Raw genomic sequence first — 22,376 nt, 5'->3', positions numbered from 1 at the left:
TGCCTTACAGAGCGTCTCTGGAGCAGTTACAGTGCCCAGCTGCTGCAAGAAATCAGCTTGAATGCTTCAGGGGCTGGGGCATAGCCAACATGAGCCCCACACCGAAGGAGGGTGGAGGTGTGTAATGCGAACTAGGGGTCATCCAAGCGCCGCAAAAGGCCGCCATGCCCTGCACGCCCCTTGTCTCTTTTCATATGCAGACGAGGGTTGAAGCCAACTTTGACCCACTGTTTGGATGACATCACCATATGCAAATCCATCTGCTGCAGGCCTTCCCCCAGGAATGCTTGCACTAGTTGTTGCATTTGGTTTGTTGTTTGGGGGTGCTTCAGTATTAGGCAGCCTTCTGCCCTCCCATGTTCATCTGAAAATATGTGTTCTCCCTGCAGTTGTTGTCCCCAGATGAGAGTTCCCTTGTGCTGCCTCAGTTGAATCTCCTTTACTTGACAGAGATGTGCCTGAGCAGCGGCCCTCCCCAGCCCTATCCCAAATCATACTTATTTTGCATAGGCGATACCATGGTCATGAAGATTGTTCTCCCAGTGTGAGGTTCATTCATTGCATTCTGGGTATGCTGACCCCTGTGATTTCCCCAAATGTGGGAAACTCGACTGCATTATTTGTGGTAGTGGGGGACTGTGTTTGTGCTTTCCTCTGGTCAGCTCTGGTAAAAATCAGATTTCTTTATCTCAGATCTTCCTCTAGCCTTGTTCTTCTTTCGAGAGTTCCCTTGTGCTGCCTCAGTTGGATCTCTTTCACTTGACAGGGGGGTACCCGAGCAGCGACCCTCCCCAGCTCTAGCCCAACTCCTACTTACCTGCCAGGTGAGATACTATGATCATGAAGGTGCTTCTCCCAGGGCAAGGCTCACCCATTGCACTCTGGTTGTGCTGCCCCTGCGATTTCCCCAAATGTGGGAAACTTGACTGCATAATTTGTGTTTCCCTTGGTCGGCTCTCGTATAATTCAGATCTCTTTGTCTCAGGTCTCTCTCCAGCCTAGTTTGCTGTCTGTTTCCACTTCTCTTTTCTTGAGCCGCTCCCTTCTATGCCCTTGCGCACTATCCTGACTTCTCCCGTCTGCTTACTTCGTGCCTTCCAACGCACAATGCAAACTACAGGTAGTGCTGCAGGGCCCACACCCTTTTACTTGCCGTACAGAGCAGCTCTGGAGCAGTTACAGTGCCCAGCTGCTGCAAGAAATCAGCTTGAATGCTTCAGGGGCTGGGGCATAGCCAACATGAGCCCCACACCGAAGGAGGGTGGAGGTGTGTAATGCAAACTAGGGGTCAGCCAAGCGCCGCAAAAGGCCGCCATGCCCTGCACGCCCCTTTTCTCTTTTCATATGCAGACGAGGGTTGAAGCCAACTTTGACCCACTGCTTGGATGGCATCACCATATGCAAATCCATCTGCTGCAGGCCTTCCCCCAGGAATGCTTGCACTAGTTGTTGCATTTGGTTTGTTGTTTGGGGGTGCTTCAGTATTAGGCAGCCTTCTGCCCTCCCATGTTCATCTGAAAATATGTGTTCTCCCTGCAGTTGTTGTCCCCAGATGAGAGTTCCCTTGTGCTGCCTCAGTTGAATCTCCTTTACTTGACAGAGATGCGCCTGAGCAGCGGCCCTCCCCAGCCCTATCCCAAATCATACTTATTTTGCATAGGAGAGACCATGGTCTTGAAGATTGTTCTCCCAGGGTAAGGTTCATTCATTGCATTCTGGGTATGCTGACCCCTGTGATTTCCCCAAATGTGGGAAACTCAACTGCATTATTTGTGGTAGTGGGGGACTGTGTTTGTGCTTTCCTCTGGTCAGCTCTGGTAAAAGTCAGATTTATTTGTTTCAGATCTTCCTCTAGCCTTGTTCTTCTTTCGAGAGTTCCCTTGTGCTGCCTCAGTTGGATCTCCTTCACTTGACAGGGGTGTGCCCGAGCAGCGACCCTCCCCAGCTCTAGCCCAACTTCTACTTACCTGCCAGGTGAGATACTATAATCATGAAGGTGCTTCTCCCAGGGCAAGGCTCACCCATTGCACTCTGGATGTGCTGCCCCTGCGATTTCCCCAAATGTGGGAAACTTGACTGCATAATTTGTGTTTCCCCTGGTCGGCTCTCGTATAATTCAGATCTCTTTGTCTCAGGTCTCTCTCCAGCCTAGTTTGCTGTCTGTTTCCACTTCTCTTTTCTTAAGCCGCTCCATTCTATGGCCTTGCGCACTATCCTTACTTCTCCCGTCTGCTTACTTTGTGCCTTCCAATACACAATGCAAACTACAGGTAGTGCTGCAGGGCCCACACCCTTTTACTTGCCGTACAGAGCAGCTCTGGAGCTGTTACAGTGCCCAGCTACTGCAAGAAACCAGCTTGAATGCTTCAGGGGCTGGGGCATAGCCAACATGAGCCCCACACCGAAGGAGAATGGAGGTGTTTAATGCGAACTAGGGGTCATCCAAGCGCCGCAAAAGGCCGCCATGCCCTGCACGCCCCTTTTCTCTTTTCATATGCAGACGAGGGTTGAAGCCAACTTTGACCCACTGCTTGGATGACATCACCATATGCAAATCCATCTGCTGCAGGCCTTCCCCCAGGAATGCTTGCACTAGTTGTTGCATTTGGTTTGTTGTTTGGGGGTGCTTCAGTATTAGGCAGCCTTCTGCCCTCCCATGTTCATCTGAAAATATGTGTTCTCCCTGCAGTTGTTGTCCCCAGATGAGAGTTCCCTTATGCTGCCTCAGTTGAATCTCCTTTACTTGACAGAGATGTGCCTGAGCAGCGGCCCTCCCCAGCCCTATCCCAAATCATACTTATTTTGCATAGGAGATACCATGGTCATGAAGATTATTCTCCCAGTGTGAGGTTCATTCATTGCATTCTGGGTATGCTGACCCCTGTGATTTCCCCAAATGTGGGAAACTCGACAGCATTATTTGTGGTAGTGGGGGACTGTGTTTGTGTTTTCCTCTGGTCAGCTCTGGTAAAAGTCAGATTTCTTTGTCTCAGATCTTCCTCTAGCCTTGTTCTCCTTTCGAGAATTCCCTTGTGCTGCCTCAGTTGGATCTCCTTCACTTGACAGGGGGGTACCCGAGCAGCGACCCTCCCCAGCTCTAGCCCAACTCCTACTTACCTGCCAGGTGAGATACTATGATCACGTAGGTGCTTCTCCCAGGGCAAGGCTCAGCCATTGAACTCTGGGTGTGCTGCTCCTGCGATTTCCCCAAATGTGGGAAACTTGACTGCATAATTTGTGTTTCCCCTGGTCGGCTCTCGTATAATTCAGATCTCTTTGTCTCAGGTCTCTCTCCAGCCTAGTTTGCTGTCTGTTTCCACTTCTCTTTTCTTAAGCCGCTCCATTCTATGGCCTTGCGCACTATCCTTACTTCTCCCGTCTGCTTACTTTGTGCCTTCCAATGCACAATGCAAACTACAGGTAGTGCTGCAGGGCCCACACCCTTTTACTTGCCGTACAGAGCAGCTCTGGAGCTGTTACAGTGCCCAGCTACTGCAAGAAATCAGCTTGAATGCTTCAGGGGCTGGGGCATAGCCAACATGAGCCCCACACCGAAGGAGGGTGGAGGTGTTTAATGCGAACTAGGGGTCATCCAAGCGCCGCAAAAGGCCGCCATGCCCTGCACGCCCCTTTTCTCTTTTCATATGCAGACAAGGGTTGAAGCCAACTTTGACCCACTGCTTGGATGACATCACCATATGCAAATCCATCTGCTGCAGGCCTTCCCCCAGGAATGCTTGCACTAGTTGTTGCATTTGGTTTGTTGTTTGGGGGTGCTTCAGTATTAGGCAGCCTTCTGCCCTCCCATGTTCATCTGAAAATATGTGTTCTCCCTGCAGTTGTTGTCCCCAGTGAGAGTTCCCTTATGCTGCCTCAGTTGAATCTCCTTTAATTGACAGAGATGTGCCTGAGCAGCGGCCCTCCCCAGCCCTATCCCAAATCATACTTATTTTGCATAGGAGATACCATGGTCATGAAGATTATTCTCCCAGTGTGAGGTTCATTCATTGCATTCTGGGTATGCTGACCCCTGTGATTTCCCCAAATGTGGGAAACTCGACAGCATTATTTGTGGTAGTGGGGGACTGTGTTTGTGTTTTCCTCTGGTCAGCTCTGGTAAAAGTCAGATTTCTTTGTCTCAGATCTTCCTCTAGCCTTGTTCTTCTTTCGAGAATTCCCTTGTGCTGCCTCAGTTGGATCTCCTTCACTTGACAGGGGGGTACCCGAGCAGCGACCCTCCCCAGTTCTAGCCCAACTCCTACTTACCTGCCAGGTGAGATACTATGATCACGTAGGTGCTTCTCCCAGGGCAAGGCTCACCCATTGCACTCTGGGTGTGCTGCTCCTGCGATTTCCCCAAATGTGGGAAACTTGACTGCATAATTTGTGTTTCCCCTGGTCGGCTCTCGTATACTTCAGATCTCTTTGTCTCAGGTCTCTCTCCAGCCTAGTTTGCTGTCTGTTTCCACTTCTCTTTTCTTAAGTGCCTTCCAATGCACAATGCAAACTACAGGTAGTGCTGCAGGGCCCACACCCTTTTACTTGCCGTACAGAGCAGCTCTGGAGCTGTTACAGTGCAAAGCTGCTGCAAGAAATCAGCTTGAATGCTTCAGGGGCTGGGGCATAGCCAACATGAGCCCCACACCGAAGGAGGGTGGGGGTGTTTAATGCGAACTAAGGGTCATCCAACGCCGCAAAAGGCCGCCATGCCCTGCATACCCCTTTTCTCTTTTCATATGCAGATGAGGGTTCCAGCCAACTTTGGCCCACTGCTTGGATGACATCACCGTATGCAAATCCGTCTTCTGCAGAACTTCCCTCAGGAATGCTTGTACTAGTTGTTGCATTTGGTTTGTTGTTTGGGGGTGCTTCAGTATTAGGCAGCCTTCTGCCCTCCCATGTTCATCTGAAAATATGTGTTCTCCCTGCAGTTGTTGTCCCCAGATGGGAGTTCCCTTGTGCTGCCTCAGTTGAATCTCCTTTACTTGACAGAGATGTGCCTGAGCAGCGGCCCTCCCCAGCCCTATCCCAAATCATACTTATTTTGCATAGGAGATACCATGGTCATGAAGATTGTTCTCCGAGGGTGAGGTTCATTCATTGCATTTTGGGTATGCTGACCCCTGTGATTTCCCCAAATGTGGGAAACTCGACTGCATTATTTGTGGAGGTGGGGGACTGTGTTTGTGCTTTCCTCTGGTCAGCTCTGGTAAAAGTCAGATTTCTTTGTCTCAGATTTTCCTCTAGCCTTGTTCTTCTTTCGAGAGTTCCCTTGTGCTGCCTCAGTTGGATCTCCTTCACTTGACAGGGGGGTACCCGAGCAGCAACCCTCCCCAGCTCTAGCCCAACTCCTACTTACCTGCCAGGTGAGATACTATGATCATGAAGGTGCTTCTCCCAGGGCAAGGCTCACCCATTGCACTCTGGGTGTGCTGCTCCTGCGATTTCCCCAAATGTGGGACACTTGACTGCATAATTTGTGTTTCCCCTGGTCGGCTCTCATATAATTTATATCTCTTTGTCTCAGGTCCCTCTCCAGCCTAGTTTGCTGCCTGTTTCCACTTCTCTTTTCTTGAGCCGCTCCCTTCTATGCCCTTGTGCACTATCCTGACTTCCCCGTCTGCTTACTTTGTGCCTTCCAACGCACAATGCAAAATACAGGTAGTGCTGCAGGGCCCACACCCTTTTACTTGCTTTACAGAGCAGCTCTGGAGCTGTTACAGTGCCCAGCTGCTGCAAGAAATCAGCTTGAATGCTTCAGGGGCTTGGGCATAGCCAACATGAGCCCCACACCGAAGGAGGGTGGAGGTGTTTAATGCGAACTAGGGGTCATCCAAGCGCCGCAAAAGGCCGCCATGCCCTGCACACCCCTTTTTTATTTTCATATGCAGACGAGGGTTGAAGCCAACTTTGACCCACTGCTTGGATGACATCACCATATGCAAATCCATCTGCTGCAGGCCTTCCCCAAGGAATGCTTGCACTAGTAGTTGCATTTGGTTTGTTTTTTGGGGGTGCTTCAGTATTAGGCAGCCTTCTGCCCTCCCATGTTCATCTGAAAATATGTGTTCTCCCTGCAGTTGTTGTCCCCAGATGAGAGTTCCCTTGTGCTGCCTCAGTTGAATCTCCTTTACTTGACAGAGATGTGCCTGAGCAGCGGCCCTCCCCAGCCCTATCCCAAATCATACTTATTTTGCATAGGAGATACCATGGTCATGAAGATTGTTCTCCCAGGGTGAGGTTCATTCATTGCATTCTGGGTATGCTGACCCCTGCGATTTCCCCAAATGTGGGAAACTCGACTGCATTATTTGTGGTAGTGGGGGACTGTGTTTGTGCTTTCCTCTGGTCAGCTCTGGTAAAAGTCAGATTTCTTTGTCTCAGATCTTCCTCTAGCCTTGTTCTTCTTTCGAGAGTTCCCTTGTGCTGCCTCAGTTGGATCTCCTTCACTTGACAGGGGGTGCCCGAGCAGCAATCCTCCACAGCTCTAGCCCAACTCCTACTTACCTGCCAGGTGAGATACTATGATCTTCACTGTTAGGGCAATCAGGATGTGGAATTCCCTGCCAGGGAAGGTGGTAATGGCGGACTCTGTAATTGGATTTAAAAAAGGAATGGATACATTTCTGAATGAAAAAGCTATCCAAGGTTATAATACTTAAAATATCAACATGGTTAATCCGGGGGTAACATGAGTTATAGTAGCTAACTAGTCATAAAACATTATTCAGCAAGTATGTAGAATCATCACAACTTAAAACAGGTTGAACACGATGGGCAATTTGCCTCTATTCAACCTCAAAAACTATGTTACTATATGTTACTATATTACTATGTTACTGTAGTATACAGAACACCACAATGTAATGAGCAGTGATAGTGAGCACTGATGAGGATACTAAAACTGACACTGAGCAGCAAGATGCAGCACTGGACTATTAGTAATGTACTGTAGTATGCTGAGCACCACAATGCAGCACAAGACAATGAGCAGTGATACTGAGCACTGATGAGGATACTACTGAGAACTGACACTGAGCAGGAGAGACACACTACTAGTATTACTGAGCAGCAATAAGTAACCACTGATACTGAGCACTGATATGGAGATTTCCACTGAGAGAACATAGCCACGTCCTCTCCGCTCTCTCTTCAAAGCACGAGTAAAAATGGCGGCAACGCGCAGCTCTTTATATGGAATCCGAATCTCGCGAGAATCCGACAGCGGGATGATGACATTTTCCCTTGTTCAGGTTTTCCGAGTCAGGCGGGAACAACCGAGCCTGCCTCGGACCAGTGTAAACCACGTGGAGTTCGTCGGGAATTCGGTTCTCGGAGAACCGAACCCGCTCCTCTATATATACTATATTACTATGTTACTGTAGTATACAGAACACCACAATGCAATGAGCAGTGATAGTGAGCACTGATGAGGATACTAGAACTGACACTGAGCAGCAAGATGCAGCACTGGACTATTAGTAATGTACTGTAGTATGCTGAGCACCACAATGCAGCACAAGACAATGAGCAGTGATACTGAGCACTGATGAGGATACTACTGAGAACTGACACTGAGCAGGAGAGACACACTACTAGTATTACTGAGCAGCAATAAGTAACCACTGATACTGAGCACTGATATTGAGATTTCCACTGAGAGAACATAGCCACGTCCTCTCCGCTCTCTCTTCAATGCACGAGTAAAAATGGCAGCAACGCGCAGCTCTTTATATGGAATCCGAATCTCGCGAGAATCCGACAGCGGGATGATGACATTTTCCCTTGTTCAGGTTTTCCGAGTCAGGCGGGAACAACCGAGCCTGCCTCGGACCAGTGTTAACCACGTGGAGTTCGTGGGGAATTCGGTTCTCGGAGAACCGAACCCGCTCCTCTCTACCTTATACCCATCAATTTTTTTATTTTCAGTCTAAGCCCCTGCAGTTTTCTGTAAGCATCTGCTTCGCTATGATGATCAACAAGTCACAAGGGCAAACACTCAGGGCTTGAGGCGTAGATCTTAGGACCAGCTGCTACAAGCATGGCAGAGGTGTCACTATCACTGGTGAGACCCAGAGAGGTGGCGAGGGAGATTGTAATGCAGTGCGCGCAGATAAACAGCGCAATGGTAAAAAGGAGGCATGGTTTCATAGGTAGGGGCGTGGCCTGGTGGCCTGAATCTACATTTTGTTGCTCCGGGAGTCCCGGGGGTTGGGGGCTGCACCCGGGGACTAGTGTGTGAGCGGTGCTGGCTCCTGCACAGTGACAGGGCATGGCCACCCAGCATGACGCCTCCCTTCTTGACCATGCTGTAATTGCAGTCGCACTGCAGTTCAGCGTGATCATAAAAAATGGTGTAGGCTCCTGCTGGTGCAGACTGTAGAGAAAAGCTGCTGTGACCACGCCCCCTGTGTCTCCTCCGTTGCAGACCCCATTTTGAAGCCTTGCCCCCTGACTAAGAGAAAAGAATGCCCTTGCGCACTATCCTGACTTCTCCTCCCGTCTGCTTAATTTGTGCCTTCCAACGCACAATGCGAACAACAGGTGGTGCTGCAGGGCCCACACTCTTTTACTTGCCTTACAGAACAGCTCTGGAGCTGTTACAGTGCCCAGCTGCTGCAAGAAATCAGCTTGAATGCTTCAGGGGATGGGGCATGGCCAACATGAGCCCCACACCAAAGGAGGGTGGGGGTGTTTAATGCGAACTAGGGGTCATCCAAGCACTGCAAAAGGCCGCCATGCCCTGCATGCCCCTTTTCTCTTTTCATATGCAGATGAGGGTTCCAGTCAACTTTGGCCCACTGCTTGGATAACATCACCATATGCAAATCCGTCTGCTGCAGACCTTCCCCCAAGAGTGCTTGTACTAGTTGTTGCATATGGTTTGATATTTGATGGTGCTTCAGTATTAGGCAGCCTTCCGCCCTCCCATGTTCATCTGAAAAGATGTGGTCTCCCTGCAGTTGTTGTCCCCAGATGAGAGTTCCCTTGTGCTGCCTCAGTTGAATCTCCTTTACTTGACAGAGATGTGCCTGAGCAGTGGCCCTCACCAGCCCTATCCCAAATCATACTTATTTTGCATAGGAGATACCATGGTCATGAAGATTGTTCTCCCAGGGTGAGGTTCATTCATTGCATTCTGGGTATGCTGACCCCTGTGATTTTCCCAAATGTGGGAAACTCGACTGCATTATTTGTGGTAGTGGGGGACTGTGTTTGTGCTTTCCTCTGGTCAGCTCTGGTAAAAGTCAGATTTCTTTGTCTCAGATCTTCCTCTAGCCTTGTTCTTCTTTCGAGAGTTCCCTGGTGCTGCCTCAGTTGGATCTCCTTCACTTCACAGGGGGGAACCCGAGCAGCGACCCTCCCCAGCTCTAGCCCAACTCCTACTTACCTGCCAGGTGAGATACTATGATCATGAAGGTGTTTCTCCCAGGGCAAGGCTCACCCATTGCACTCTGGGTGTGCTGCCCCTGCGATTTCCCCAAAAGTGGGAAACTTGACTGCATAATTTGTGTTTCCCCTGGTCGGCTCTCGTATAATTCAGATCTCTTTGTCTCAGGTCTATCTCCAGCCTAGTTTGCTGTCTGTTTCCACTTCTCTTTTCTTCAGCCGCTCCCTTCTATACCCTTGTGCACTATCCTGACTTCTCCTCCAGTCTGCTTACTTTGTGCCTTCCAATGCACAATGCAAACTACAGGAAGTGATGCAGGGCCCACACCCTTTTACTTGCCTTACAGAGCAGCTCTGGAGCTGTTACAGTGCCCAGCTGCTGCAAGAAATCAGCTTGAATGCTTCAGGGGATGGGGCATGGCCAACATGAGCCCCACACCAAAGGAGGGTGGAGGTGTTTAATGCGAACTAGGGGTCATCCAAGCACCGCAAAAGGCCGCCATGCCCTGCACGCCCATTTTCTCTTTTCATATGCAGATGAGGGTTGAAGCCAACTTTGACCCACTGCTTGGATGACATCACCGTATGCAAATCCGTCTTCTGCAGAACTTCCCCCAGGAATGCTTGCACTAGTTGTTGCATTTGGTTTGTTGTTTGGGGGTGCTTCAGTATTAGGCAGCCTTCTGCCCTCCCATGTTCATCTGAAAATATGTGTTCTCCCTGCAGTTGTTGTCCCCAGATGAGAGTTCCCTTGTGCTGCCTCAGTTGAATCTCCTTTACTTGACAGAGATGTGCATGAGCAGCGGCCCTCCCCAGCCCTATTCCAAATCATACTTATTTTGCATAGGAGATACCATGGTCATGAAGATTGTTCTCCCAGGGTGAGGTTCATTCATTGCATTTTGGGTATGCTGACCCCTGTGATTTCCCCAAATGTGGGAAACTTGACTGCATTATTTGTGGTAGTGGGGGACTGTGTTTGTGCTTTCCTCTGGTCAGCTCTGGTAAAAGTCAGATTTCTTTGTCTCAGATTTTCCTCTAGCCTTGTTCTTCTTTCGAGAGTTCCCTTGTGCTGCCTCAGTTGGATCTCCTTCACTTTACAGGGGGGTACCCGAGCAGCGACCCTCCCCAGCTCTAGCCCAACTCCTACTTACCTGCCAGGTGAGATACTATGATCATGAAGGTGCTTCTCCCAGGGAAAGGCTCACCCATTGCACTCTGGGTGTGCTGCCCCTGCGATTTCCCCAAATGTGGGAAACGTGACTGCATAATTTGTGTTTCCCTTGGTCGGCTCTCGTATAATTCAGATCTCTTTGTCTCAGGTCTCTCTCCAGCCTAGTTTGCTGTCTGTTTCCACTTCTCTTTTCTTCAGCCGCTCCCTTCTATACCCTTGTGCACTATCCTGACTTCTCCTCCCGTCTGCTTACTTTGTGCCTTCCAATGCACAATGCAAACTACAGGTAGTGCTTCAGGGCCCACACCCTTTTACTTGCCTTACAGAGCAGCTCTGGAGCTGTTACAGTGCCCAGCTGCTGCAAGAAATCAGCTTGAATGCTTCAGGGGATGGGGCATGGCCAACATGAGCCCCACACCAAAGGAGGGTGGGGGTGTTTAATGCGAACTAGGGGTCATCCAAGCACTGCAAAAGGCCGCCATGCCCTGCATGCTCCTTTTCTCTTTTCATATGCAGATGAGGGTTCCAGTCAACTTTGGCCCACTGCTTGGATAACATCACCATATGCAAATCCGTCTGCTGCAGACCTTCCCCCAGGAGTGCTTGTACTAGTTGTTGCATATGGTTTGATATTTGATGGTGCTTCAGTATTAGGCAGCCTTCCGCCCTCCCATGTTCATCTGAAAAGATGTGGTCTCCCTGCAGTTGTTGTCCCCAGATGAGAGTTCCCTTGTGCTGCCTCAGTTGAATCTCCTTTGCTTGACAGAGATGTGCCTGAGCAGCGGCCCTCACCAGCCCTATCCCAAATCATACTTATTTTGCATAGGAGATACCATGGTCATGAAGATTGTTCTCCCAGGGTGAGGTTCATTCATTGCATTCTGGGTATGCTGACCCCTGTGATTTTCCCAAATGTGGGAAACTCGACTGCATTATTTGTGGTAGTGGGGGACTGTGTTTGTGCTTTCCTCTGGTCAGCTCTGGTAAAAGTCAGATTTCTTTGTCTCAGATCTTCCTCTAGCCTTGTTCTTCTTTCGAGAGTTCCCTGGTGCTGCCTCAGTTGGATCTCCTTCACTTCACAGGGGGGAACCCGAGCAGCGACCCTCCCCAGCTCTAGCCCAACTCCTACTTACCTGCCAGGTGAGATACTATGATCATGAAGGTGCTTCTCCCAGGGCAAGGCTCACCCATTGCACTCTGGGTGTGCTGCCCCTGCGATTTCCCCAAATGTGGGAAACTTGACTGCATAATTTGTGTTTCCCCTGGTCGGCTCTCGTATAATTCAGATCTCTTTGTCTCAGGTCTCTCTCCAGCCTAGTTTGCTGTCTGTTTCCACTTCTCTTTTCTTCAGCCGCTCCCTTCTATACCCTTGTGCACTATCCTGACTTCTCCTCCCGTCTGCTTACTTTGTGCCTTCCAATGCACAATGCGAACTACAGGTAGTGCTGCAGGGCCCACACCCTTTTACTTGCCTTACAGAGCAGCTCTGGAGCTGTTACAGTGCCCAGCTGCTGCAAGAAATCAGCTTGAATGCTTCAGGGGCTGGGGCATAGCCAACATGAGCCCCACACCAAAGGAGGGTGGAGGTGTTTAATGCAAACTAGGGGTCAGCCAAGCGCCGCAAAAGGCCACCATGCCCTGCACGCCCCTTTTCTCTTTTCATATGCAGACGAGGGTTGAAGCCAACTTTGACCCACTGCTTGGATGACATCACCATATGCAAATCCATCTGCGGCAGGCCTTCCCCCAGGAATGCTTGCACTAGTTGTTGCATTTGGTTTGTTGTTTGGGGGTGCTTCAGTATTAGGCAGCCTTCTGCCCTCCCATGTTCATCTGAAAATATATGTTCTCCCTGCAGTTGTTGTCCCAAGATGAGAGTTCCCTTGTGCTGCCTCAGTTGAATCTCCTTTACTTGACAGAGATGTGCATGAGCAGCGGCCCTCCCCAGCCCTATTCCAAATCATACTTATTTTGCATAGGAGATACCATGGTCATGAAGATTTTTCTCCCAGGGTGAGGTTCATTCATTGCATTTTGGGTATGCTGACCCCTGTGATTTCCCCAAATGTCGGAAACTTGACTGCATTATTTGTGGTAGTGGGAGACTGTGTTTGTGCTTTCCTCTGGTCAGCTCTGGTAAAAGTCAGATTTCTTTGTCTCAGATTTTCCTTTAGCCTTGTTCTTCTTTCGAGAGTTCCCTTGTGCTGCCTCAGTTGGATCTCCTTCACTTTACAGGGGGGTACCCGAGCAGCGACCCTCCCCAGCTCTAGCCCAACTCCTACTTACCTGCCAGGTGAGATACTATGATCATGAAGGTGCTTCTCCCAGGGCAAGGCTCACCCATTGTACTCTGGGTGTGATGCTCCTGCGATTTCCCCAAATGTGGGAATCTTGACTGCATAATTTGTGTTTCCCCTGGTCGGCTCACGTATAATTCAGATCTCTTTGTCTCAGGTCTCTCTCCAGCCTAGTTTTCTGTCTGTTTCCACTTCTCTTTTCTTCAGCCGCTCCCTTCTATACCCTTGTGCACTATCCTGACTTCTCCTCCCATCTGCTTACTTTGTGCCTTCCAATGCACAATGCAAACTACAGGTAGTGCTGCAGGGCCCACACCCTTTTACTTGCCTTACAGAGCAGCTCTGGAGCTGTTACAGTGCCCAGCTGCTGCAAGAAATCAGCTTGAATGCTTCAGGGGCTGGGGCATAGCCAACATGAGCCCCACACCGAAGGAGGGTGGAGGTGTTTAATGCGAACTAGGGGTCATCCAAGCACCGCAAAAGGCCGCCATGCCCTGCACGCCCCTTTTCTCTTTTCATATGCAGATGAGGGTTGAAGCCAACTTTGACCCACTGCTTGGATGACATCACCGTATGCAAATCCATCTTCTGCAGAACTTCCCCCAGGAATGCTTGCACTAGTTGTTGCATTTGGTTTGTTGTTTGGGGGTGCTTCAGTATTAGGCAGCCTTCTGCCCTCCCATGTTCATCTGAAAATATGTGTTCTCCCTGCAGTTGTTGTCCCCAGATGAGAGTTCCCTTGTGCTGCCTCAGTTGAATCTCCTTTACTTGACAGAGATGTGCATGAGCAGCGGCCCTTCCCAGCCCTATTCCAAATCATACTTATTTTGCATAGGAGATACCATGGTCATGAAGATTGTTCTCCCAGGGTGAGGTTCATTCATTGCATTTTGGGTATGCTGACCTCTGTGATTTCCCCAAATGTGGGAAACTTGACTGCATTATTTGTGGTAGTGGGGGACTGTGTTTGTGCTTTCCTCTGGTCAGCTCTGGTAAAAGTCAGATTTCTTTGTCTCAGATTTTCCTCTAGCCTTGTTCTTCTTTCGAGAGTTCCCTTGTGCTGCCTCAGTTGGATCTCCTTCACTTTACAGGGGGGTACCCGAGCAGCGACCCTCCCCAGCTCTAGCCCAACTCCTACTTACCTGCCAGGTGAGATACTATGATCATGAAGGTGCTTCTCCCAGGGCAAGGCTCACCCATTGCACTCTGGGTGTGCTGCTCCTGCGATTTCCCCAAATGTGGGAAACTTGACTGCATAATTTGTGTTTCCCCTGGTCGGCTCTCGTATAATTCAGATCTCTTTGTCTCAGGTCTCTCTCCAGCCTAGTTTGCTGTCTGTTTCCACTTCTCTTTTCTTGAGCCGCTCCCTTCTATGCCCTTGCGCACTATCCTGACTTCTCCTCCTGTCTGCTTACTTTGTGCCTTCCAACGCACAATGCGAACTACAGGTAGTGCTGCAGGGCCCACACCCTTTTACTTGCCTTACAGAGCAGCTCTGGAGCTGTTACAGTGCCCAGCTGCTGCAAGAATTCAGCTTGAATGCTTCAGGGGCTGGGGCATAGCCAACATGAGCCCCACACCAAAGGAGGGTGGAGGTGTTTAATGCAAACTAGGGGTCAGCCAAGCGCCGCAAAAGGCCACCATGCCCTGCACGCCCCTTTTCTCTTTTCATATGCAGACGAGGGTTGAAGCCAACTTTGACCAACTGCTTGGATGACATCACCATATGCAAATCCATCTGCGGCAGGCCTTCCCCCAGGAATGCTTGCACTAGTTGTTGCATTTGGTTTGTTGTTTGGGGGTGCTTAGGTATTAGGCAGCCTTCTGCCCTCCCATGTTCATCTGAAAATATATGTTCTCCCTGCAGTTGTTGTCCCAAGATGAGAGTTCCCTTGTGCTGCCTCAGTTGAATCTCCTTTACTTGACAGAGATGTGCATGAGCAGCGGCCCTCCCCAGCCCTCTTCCAAATCATACTTATTTTGCATAGGAGATACCATGGTCATGAAGATTTTTCTCCCAGGGTGAGGTTCATTCATTGCATTTTGGGTATGCTGACCCCTGTGATTTCCCCAAATGTGGGAAACTCGACTGCATTATTTGTGGTAGTGGGAGGCTGTGTTTGTGATTTCTTCTGGTCAGCTCTGGTAAAAGTCAGATTTCTTTGTTTCAGATTTTCCTTTAGCCTTGTTCTTCTTTCGAGAGTTCCCTTGTGCTGCCTCAGTTGGATCTCCTTCACTTAACAGGGGGGTGCCCGAGCAGCGACCCTCCCTAGCTCTAGCCCAACTCCTACTTACCTGCCAGGTGAGATACTATGATCATGAAGGTGCTTCTCCCAGGGCAAGGCTCACCCATTGCACTCTGGGTGTGCTGCCCCTGCGATTTCCCCAAATGTGGGAAACTTGACTGCATAATTTGTGTTTCCCCTGGTCGGCTCTCGTATAATTCAGATCTCTTTGTCTCAGATCTCTCTCCAGCCTAGTTTGCTGTCTGTTTCCACTTCTCTTTTCTTCAGCCGCTCCCTTCTATACCCTTGTGCACTATCCTGACTTCTCCTCCCGTCTGCTTACTTTGTGCCTTCCAATGCACAATGCAAACTACAGGTAGTGCTGCAGGGCCCACACCCTTTTACTTGCCTTACAGAGCGTCTCTGGAGCTGTTACAGTGCCCAGCTGCTGCAAGAAATCTGCTTGAATGCTTCAGGGGATGGGACATGGCCAACATGAGCCCCACACCAAAGGAGGGTGGAGCAGAAGGCTGCCTAATACTGAAGCACCCCCAAACAACAAACCAAATGCAACAACTAGTGCAAGCATTCCTGGGGGAAGGCCTGCCGCAGATGGATTTGCATATGGTGATGTCATCCAAGCAGTGGGTCAAAGGTGGCTTCAACCCTCGTCTGCATATAAAAACAGAAAAGGGGCGTGCAGGGCATGGTGGCCTTTTGCGGCGCTTGACTGACCCCTAGTTTGCATTAAACACCTCCACCCTCCTTCGGTGTGGGGCTCATGTTGGCTATGCCCCAGCCCCTGAAGCATTCAAGCTGATTTCTTGCAGCAGCTGGCCACTGTAACAGCTCCAGAGCTGCTCTGTAAGGCAAGTAAAAGGGTGTGGGCCCTGCAGCACTACCTGTAGTTTGCATTGTGCATTGGAAGGCACAAAGTAAGCAGACGGGAGGAGAAGTCAGGATAGTGCACAAGGGTATAGAAGGGAGCGGCTGAAGAAAAGAGAAGTGGAAACAGACAGCAAACTAGGCTGGAGAGAGACCTGAGACAAAGAGATCTGAATTATACGAGAGCCGACCAGGGGAAACACAAATTATGCAGTCAAGTTTCCCACATTTGGGGAAATCGCAGGAGCAGCACACCCAGAGTACAATGGGTGAGCCTTGCCCTGGGAGAAGCACCTTCATGATCATAGTATCTCACCTGGCAGGTAAGTAGGAGTTGGGCTAGAGCTGGGGAGGGTCTCTGCTCGGGTACCCCCCTGTAAAGTGAAGGAGATCCAACTGAGGCAGCACAAGGGAACTCTCGAAAGAAGAACAAGGCTAAAGGAAAATCTGAGACAAAGAAATCTGACTTTTACCAGAGCTGACCAGAAGAAATCACAAACACAACCTCCCACTACCACAAATAATGCAGTCAAGTTTCCCACATTTGGGGAAATCACAGGGGTCAGTATACCCAAAATGCAATGAATAAACCTCACCCTGGGAGAAAAATCTTCATGACCATGGTATCTCCTATGCAAAATAAGTATGATTTGGAATAGGGCTGGGGAGGGCCGCTGCTCATGCACATCTCTGTCAAGTAAAGGAGATTTAACTGAGGCAACACAAGGGAACTCTCATCTGGGGACAACAACTGCAGGGAGAACATATATTTTCAGATGAACATGGGAGGGCAGAAGGCTGCCTAATACTGAAGCACCCCCAAACAACAAACCAAATGCAACAACTAGTGCAAGCATTCCTGGGGGAAGGCCTGCCGCAGATGGATTTGCATATGGTGATGTCATCCAAGCAGTGGGTCAAAGTTGGCTTCAACCCTCGTCTGCATATGAAAAGAGAAAAGGGGCGTGCAGGGCATGGCGGCCTTTTGCGGTGCTTGGATGACCCCTAGTTCGCATTAAACACCTCCACCCTCTTTTGGTGTGGGGCTCATGTTGGCCATGCCCCATCCCCTGAAGCATTCAAGCAGATTTCTTGCAGCAGCTGGGCACTGTAACAGCTCCAGAGCTGCTCTGTAAGGCAAGTAAAAGGGTGTGGGCCCTGCAGCACTACCTGTAGTTTGCATTGTGCATTGGAAGGCACAAAGTAAGCAGACGGGAGGAGAAGTCAGGATAGTGCACAAGGTTATAGAAGGGAGCGGCTGAAGAAAAGAGAAGTGGAAACAGACAGCAAACTAGGCTGGAGAGAGACCTGAGACAAAGAGATCTGAATTATACGAGAGCCGACCAGGGGAAACACAAATTATGCAGTCAAGTTTCCCACATTTGGGGAAATCGCAGGGGCAGCACACCCAGAGTGCAATGGGTGAGCCTTGCCCTGGGAGAAGCACCATCATGATCATAGTATCTCACCTGGCAGGTAAGTAGGAGTTGGGCTAGAGCTGGGGAGGGTCTCTGCTTGGGCACCCCCCTGTCAAGTGAAGGAGATCCAACTGAGGCAGCACAAGGGAACTCTCAAAAGAAGAACAAGGCTAGAGGAAGATCTGAAACAAAGAAATCTGACTTTTACCAGAGCTGACCAGAGGAAAACACAAACACAGTCCCCCACTACCACAAATAAAGCAGTCGAGTTTCCCACATTTGGGGAAATCACAGGGGTCAGCATACCCAGAATGCAATGAATGAACCTCACCCTGGGAGAATAATCTTCATGACCATGGTATGTCCTATGCAAAATAAGTATGATTTGGGATAGAGCTGGGGTGGGCCGCTGCTCAGGCACATCTCTGTCAAGTTAAGGAGATTCAACTGAGGCAGCACAAGGGAACTCTCATCTGGGGACAACAACTGCAGGGAGAACACATATTTTCAGATGAACATGGGAGGGCAGAAGGCTGCCTAATACTGAAGCACCCCCAAACAACAAACCAAATGCAACAACTAGTGCAAGCATTCCTGGGGGAAGTTCTGCAGAAGACGGATTTGCATACGGTGATGTCATCCAAGCAGTGGGTCAAAGTTGGCTTCAACCCTCATCTGCATATGAAAAGAGAAAAGGGGCGTGCAGGGCATGGCGGCTTTTTGCGGTGCTTGTGACAATACTAAATACTTTTGTCGTATAAACAACCCTTTATGAGGTCTAAGAACACTGTACGCTGTTTACTTAAGAAGTACCGTAAGGGTACACTAGTTGCGTAACGATCGCTCAGCCGTAGGCGAGACGCTCAAGCGTCACGTTCGCTCACGGCCCAGAGATCACAGGACACGTTATTGGCTGTTGACTAACGTAATGATTCGCTATGGCGTAGCAGACGCTCGAGACCACGAGGAGATCACCAGCAGCGCAGACGCTCACAACGCTATACCTTTATGTCTAAACCTTTTAACAATGAAATACACAGAATACCTTAATGTGGATACAGGGTGTAAGTGCAACCTTGTGTAACCTGACTAACTACAAAGCTGCTTGAGCGTCACCGACGCTCAAGTGAACACTTAACACTATAGAAAATACACAGATACTGGTTTAGGGTCCAAAGCCTATTAACTGTATTATATCTAATATACTGGTAAAAAGGGGATAACAGTACAAATGATACACTACAATATAACAAAGACTTCCTAACCAAAATAGCTACACTAGAAATACAATACAATACAATTACTATTTATGGGAAAATGGAAGGGGAAGAGAAGAAGAGAGAGATAGAGAGAAATGGCTCATGATAACATTAAATAAGAGACAACATGGTTGCAGATAAAACTACACATGTGAGAGACAATCGCTGCGCAGTTAGTCAATGCTGAATACAGCATGGGATGGAAGCTAGACTCCATTTTGAGAAACCTCCACTTGATTCCAAAGACAACACCACATGGCTGAAAGGGGGAGGGGAAGACATCCAGCAGCAGCCATTTTAGATTTGCAGGTCCAAACACATGGCACTTTATTCCAAAATGTCCAAGCCTCAAAACAATGCATATGTTCTGATTTTACAATTCCAAACCATCTAAATCACCTTTCACAATGTAATCCAACTTCCTAGAACCATCTCATAATTTCACATCCCAAACAACTTCAGTATCTCAATAACCAGAGCATATTCATCACAAGACCAGATCACAATGTAATTAACACAAACGTAACTGCATGGTGGTATTTATGATTAACAGGATATATATTATAACTAACCAGCACAATCTATTTTAAATCTCCATAGGCAAACAAATACCACAAATACTATGCTACAGATTGTATACTGTTCCAATTCATCACGGACTTCACAGAGTATCCACAAACACCCAACAATCACACAACCAAGTTACAATATCCTATTTAAAACCAGAAAGCAATCTGTCTGTTTCCTTATCTAGCCATGTGAAGTTCAATACTTAGCCTTTAGTTTGGAAGATGTCCTGGGGATTCAGCCGCCATGCTGCTTGGTGCCAGGTAGCTGTGTGTGTGTCTGTGAGTGTAGCTACATTACATCTGTTCTCTGAGGCCACACCTGACCACTACCTTCCTGTTTGACCAGTACCTGGGGGAGGGGTCTTTCTTTCTCCTTTGTATATGCTAATCAGGTTCAGCCCTGAAAACTTAGTAAAAGGTTGTCTTGAGCATCCATTGTTCTAACAATATGATCTTAGCTTTTATACATATAATCATATCTATCCGCTGCAATGTCCCACAACAACACAACAGGCCTCAAACTAACCCACACCTCATTCTGCTTGCTTCAATACCAAACATGATGTGTTTATCTGGTTCGGTTCGAATGATACACATCCATGACATTAATTCATTAGCCAATTCTAAATCTCCATGATGTCTGGTGCTGTTCATTATTATAACCATGTACTGTATGAAACAAGTGCCGAATCCATCTCTGTGCCATGTCCGAGCAAATGCGTGTGTTTCCATATATTGCTGTGCTCGCTGCGCATATTTGCAAGTATAGCGACTTATATGTGTGCAGTTTATATGGTCTCTCTATGTAATATTTTTGACTTTGACAGTCCACCCTTTGGCAGTCACCAATAACTGCCACTTCCTAAAACATTTCAAAAAGAGAAAAATATATGTCAGGGGTTAATACATTTCCATGGTTGGGTAAGGGAGGAGAGAGGAGAAGGTGTGAAGAGGGTATGACCTAGTGAGATAGCAGAAGCATGTGTGTATGAATCCATGTTTGGGGGGTCATGTATCATCGTGCCGTACGTGTTGTACATCAAGCTTCGAGGTATTGCGAAGTATACATTTGAATTCCTTCTTATCCCGTACTAAGGGTCTGTGGATGGGCTGTCAAACTTTACCGAGCTCATTTCGGCTGTGGTTGTAACAAAATGGGGGAGCACATTTTAGTTGATGATACATGAATGGGGGAGGTATGTGGTTGCTGATATCTGTGCCTGTATTCCCTATCGACTATGTGTGTCATTACCTGAGGGTTGTAGAGATGAAGATAAAGAACACTTATGGAAAATGCAATGATATTCTATGTCAGGGAAATGTACATCTGTTGTTGAAGTTTTGTTCGGTATCTGTTGAGAGTCGTCTTCTTTGCGCTGTATTGCTCTTTGGGCATGAGCAAATAGCTTTGTCAGTGCCATCAGATTTACAAAAAATGTTGGGCTAGCGTGAGTTTAAAATACTAGGGAAACTGGGGATCCATGGCAAAGTTCATCAAGTGTCCATATCATAGGTCGTCAAAACTTCATCTTTGGTTCTTGTCTGTTGTCTGTATAGCGTCTCGTTAACTTCCTCGTCCAAGGGGTCTTTGTATCTTGGAGAAAAGCAGAAAAACAGGTGAAAGAAACGGACCGTATAATCGCATTTTCATCACATCATGGTTTCTATCATTGGGTCATATACCAAATCCAGGTTAATTACAGTTTCCTCACTCCTTAGACTCATTACCTCAGGTAGTACTTTTCCAATACAACACAATCCTTCAGAGTTTGGGGCAAGCCGCTCATACGCCTTTCTCCCGCATATGAAATATGCATCATCGGGGAGAACATATGGGACGGAATATGTCATTACCATGTTACACATTTTCCATGTGAACTCTCCTAACCCTAACTCTCCCATCTGTTTAGTACACGTATCAGTTTGTACGATATGTGCACAGTATCCTGGTGATACTTCTCCAACTCTCGTAATCCTATTTCCTAAGGTATACCTATACCGGAAAGATTTTCCTCTACTGGCTATGTGGCGTACAAGCTCTGTATCTGTAGGCATTCTATCTGCTCTATGCGAAAAGGTCATGGTTTGGTTGCTCCATGACACTTCCCAATTTCCCGGCTTTCGGGGATTGGAGATGTTAAAACATAATAGGGACCTATCCACATGGTATTGGTGGAGCTTCAAACTAGGAGGGCTGGAGATATTAAACCTCCTGTCCACCGGTCTCCCACCCTTTAGCTCAAGTACCTCCCCTACCGTTAAAGGAAATGGTACTAGCCCTGATTTACTATGACCCTGAGGTACTTGAGAGCATACCCAACAATCTGTTTTATTTAACACACTACCCACTAAGGAGTGATAGTCACTCAATGGATGCCGGTCCATATGGATATTAAAACTGGATTGGCATTTCTTTATGCATCCATCCTCAACCATTGTCACAGAGCCTACAGATACAGTTTTCTTTTTGAACTAACAATCCTTCACAATTGTTTACAAATAACATGGTTGTTAGATCGTGCCCGGTACTCGCCTTTGCTTGGTGATTGGGTTGCTATTGGAAATTTACACCTCCGTCTCAGTCATCAGGACCTTTCTGGATCCTTTCTCGACCTCACTGGTACTCTCACCGAAACAGACTGCTCTGGTCAACATCATGGTCAACAGGAAAATCCATATCACAGTCTCTTGGGGCAAGTCCATCTTACAGGAGGAGAAAAGAAGAAATTTGTAAAGGGGGTATAAGAAATCAGTTTGAGGGGGAGAGAACTTGTTACGATAATAAGTTCTCTCGTCTTGTTGTTCTTCTTGTTCTGCTGTCCTCTCAAAGGTGCTATCTCTCAGTCTTCCAAACGAACATTCTGGTGATGCAATATTCCTTCCTAACCGGCGATCTTTCTGTAAGGAGAAAAAATCTGGCATTACCATTGGTCCAACTGAGGGGTGACATACCATCTTTAAACCATGAAAACATGAGTGAGAAGAGAGAGGAAAAAAAAAAAAAACAAAAACAAGAGATAGAGAACAATTCATATGCATATATATATTACATAACTCGACATTAACCATCAATAGGAAAAGAGAAACAAAGCATTTTTAAAACATTGTCAACATTAAGAAAACATTGTTAGCATTAGAAAAACATTGTCAGATTATCAG

At 48.1% G+C, this 22,376-nt stretch overlaps 25 non-coding genes and 2 pseudogenes across 25 annotated transcripts; 23 read left to right on the top strand and 4 right to left on the bottom strand.

Moving 5' to 3' along the window:
* The first annotated feature begins 493 nt into the window (after positions 1–493).
* On the top strand, positions 494–657 carry LOC135001553 (U1 spliceosomal RNA). The gene has a single exon (XR_010202953.1). It is a non-coding gene; the product is annotated as a U1 spliceosomal RNA (small nuclear RNA).
* A 152-nt stretch (positions 658–809) lies between these two features.
* Positions 810–972, top strand: LOC135001579 (U1 spliceosomal RNA). Its single transcript, XR_010202977.1, has one exon. It is a non-coding gene; the product is annotated as a U1 spliceosomal RNA (small nuclear RNA).
* A 671-nt stretch (positions 973–1,643) lies between these two features.
* Positions 1,644–1,807, top strand: LOC135001548 (U1 spliceosomal RNA). Its single transcript, XR_010202949.1, has one exon. It is a non-coding gene; the product is annotated as a U1 spliceosomal RNA (small nuclear RNA).
* Positions 1,808–1,959: 152 nt separating this feature from the next.
* On the top strand, positions 1,960–2,122 carry LOC135001583 (U1 spliceosomal RNA). Its single transcript, XR_010202980.1, has one exon. It is a non-coding gene; the product is annotated as a U1 spliceosomal RNA (small nuclear RNA).
* A 671-nt stretch (positions 2,123–2,793) lies between these two features.
* On the top strand, positions 2,794–2,957 carry LOC135001564 (U1 spliceosomal RNA). Its single transcript, XR_010202963.1, has one exon. It is a non-coding gene; the product is annotated as a U1 spliceosomal RNA (small nuclear RNA).
* Positions 2,958–3,109: 152 nt separating this feature from the next.
* Positions 3,110–3,272, top strand: LOC135001585 (U1 spliceosomal RNA). The gene has a single exon (XR_010202982.1). It is a non-coding gene; the product is annotated as a U1 spliceosomal RNA (small nuclear RNA).
* Positions 3,273–3,942: 670 nt separating this feature from the next.
* Positions 3,943–4,106, top strand: LOC135001563 (U1 spliceosomal RNA). Its single transcript, XR_010202962.1, has one exon. It is a non-coding gene; the product is annotated as a U1 spliceosomal RNA (small nuclear RNA).
* A 152-nt stretch (positions 4,107–4,258) lies between these two features.
* LOC135001577 (U1 spliceosomal RNA) lies at positions 4,259–4,421 on the top strand. The gene has a single exon (XR_010202975.1). It is a non-coding gene; the product is annotated as a U1 spliceosomal RNA (small nuclear RNA).
* Positions 4,422–5,035: 614 nt separating this feature from the next.
* On the top strand, positions 5,036–5,199 carry LOC135001551 (U1 spliceosomal RNA). The gene has a single exon (XR_010202951.1). It is a non-coding gene; the product is annotated as a U1 spliceosomal RNA (small nuclear RNA).
* Positions 5,200–5,351: 152 nt separating this feature from the next.
* Positions 5,352–5,493, top strand: LOC135001582 (U1 spliceosomal RNA; annotated as a pseudogene).
* A 691-nt stretch (positions 5,494–6,184) lies between these two features.
* LOC135001541 (U1 spliceosomal RNA) lies at positions 6,185–6,348 on the top strand. Its single transcript, XR_010202943.1, has one exon. It is a non-coding gene; the product is annotated as a U1 spliceosomal RNA (small nuclear RNA).
* Positions 6,349–9,067: 2,719 nt separating this feature from the next.
* Positions 9,068–9,231, top strand: LOC135001578 (U1 spliceosomal RNA). The gene has a single exon (XR_010202976.1). It is a non-coding gene; the product is annotated as a U1 spliceosomal RNA (small nuclear RNA).
* Positions 9,232–9,383: 152 nt separating this feature from the next.
* On the top strand, positions 9,384–9,546 carry LOC135001568 (U1 spliceosomal RNA). Its single transcript, XR_010202966.1, has one exon. It is a non-coding gene; the product is annotated as a U1 spliceosomal RNA (small nuclear RNA).
* Positions 9,547–10,220: 674 nt separating this feature from the next.
* On the top strand, positions 10,221–10,384 carry LOC135001546 (U1 spliceosomal RNA). The gene has a single exon (XR_010202947.1). It is a non-coding gene; the product is annotated as a U1 spliceosomal RNA (small nuclear RNA).
* A 152-nt stretch (positions 10,385–10,536) lies between these two features.
* On the top strand, positions 10,537–10,699 carry LOC135001584 (U1 spliceosomal RNA). The gene has a single exon (XR_010202981.1). It is a non-coding gene; the product is annotated as a U1 spliceosomal RNA (small nuclear RNA).
* A 674-nt stretch (positions 10,700–11,373) lies between these two features.
* LOC135001567 (U1 spliceosomal RNA) lies at positions 11,374–11,537 on the top strand. Its single transcript, XR_010202965.1, has one exon. It is a non-coding gene; the product is annotated as a U1 spliceosomal RNA (small nuclear RNA).
* A 152-nt stretch (positions 11,538–11,689) lies between these two features.
* Positions 11,690–11,852, top strand: LOC135001570 (U1 spliceosomal RNA). Its single transcript, XR_010202968.1, has one exon. It is a non-coding gene; the product is annotated as a U1 spliceosomal RNA (small nuclear RNA).
* Positions 11,853–12,526: 674 nt separating this feature from the next.
* Positions 12,527–12,690, top strand: LOC135001565 (U1 spliceosomal RNA). Its single transcript, XR_010202964.1, has one exon. It is a non-coding gene; the product is annotated as a U1 spliceosomal RNA (small nuclear RNA).
* Positions 12,691–12,842: 152 nt separating this feature from the next.
* LOC135001588 (U1 spliceosomal RNA) lies at positions 12,843–12,994 on the top strand (annotated as a pseudogene).
* A 685-nt stretch (positions 12,995–13,679) lies between these two features.
* LOC135001549 (U1 spliceosomal RNA) lies at positions 13,680–13,843 on the top strand. The gene has a single exon (XR_010202950.1). It is a non-coding gene; the product is annotated as a U1 spliceosomal RNA (small nuclear RNA).
* A 152-nt stretch (positions 13,844–13,995) lies between these two features.
* LOC135001571 (U1 spliceosomal RNA) lies at positions 13,996–14,158 on the top strand. Its single transcript, XR_010202969.1, has one exon. It is a non-coding gene; the product is annotated as a U1 spliceosomal RNA (small nuclear RNA).
* A 674-nt stretch (positions 14,159–14,832) lies between these two features.
* LOC135001559 (U1 spliceosomal RNA) lies at positions 14,833–14,996 on the top strand. The gene has a single exon (XR_010202959.1). It is a non-coding gene; the product is annotated as a U1 spliceosomal RNA (small nuclear RNA).
* Positions 14,997–15,148: 152 nt separating this feature from the next.
* On the top strand, positions 15,149–15,311 carry LOC135001569 (U1 spliceosomal RNA). The gene has a single exon (XR_010202967.1). It is a non-coding gene; the product is annotated as a U1 spliceosomal RNA (small nuclear RNA).
* An 828-nt stretch (positions 15,312–16,139) lies between these two features.
* Positions 16,140–16,302, bottom strand: LOC135001576 (U1 spliceosomal RNA). The gene has a single exon (XR_010202974.1). It is a non-coding gene; the product is annotated as a U1 spliceosomal RNA (small nuclear RNA).
* A 152-nt stretch (positions 16,303–16,454) lies between these two features.
* Positions 16,455–16,618, bottom strand: LOC135001558 (U1 spliceosomal RNA). Its single transcript, XR_010202958.1, has one exon. It is a non-coding gene; the product is annotated as a U1 spliceosomal RNA (small nuclear RNA).
* A 674-nt stretch (positions 16,619–17,292) lies between these two features.
* Positions 17,293–17,455, bottom strand: LOC135001572 (U1 spliceosomal RNA). The gene has a single exon (XR_010202970.1). It is a non-coding gene; the product is annotated as a U1 spliceosomal RNA (small nuclear RNA).
* Positions 17,456–17,607: 152 nt separating this feature from the next.
* On the bottom strand, positions 17,608–17,771 carry LOC135001562 (U1 spliceosomal RNA). Its single transcript, XR_010202961.1, has one exon. It is a non-coding gene; the product is annotated as a U1 spliceosomal RNA (small nuclear RNA).
* Between the last annotated feature and the right edge of the window lie 4,605 nt (positions 17,772–22,376).

Source organism: Pseudophryne corroboree, unplaced genomic scaffold, assembly GCF_028390025.1.
Source record: "Pseudophryne corroboree isolate aPseCor3 unplaced genomic scaffold, aPseCor3.hap2 scaffold_1655, whole genome shotgun sequence".
In the NCBI taxonomy this organism is placed as follows: Eukaryota; Metazoa; Chordata; class Amphibia; order Anura; family Myobatrachidae; genus Pseudophryne; species Pseudophryne corroboree.
The sequence above is the reverse complement of the archived record's forward strand: the minus strand, read 5'-3'. Positions and strand labels throughout refer to the sequence as shown.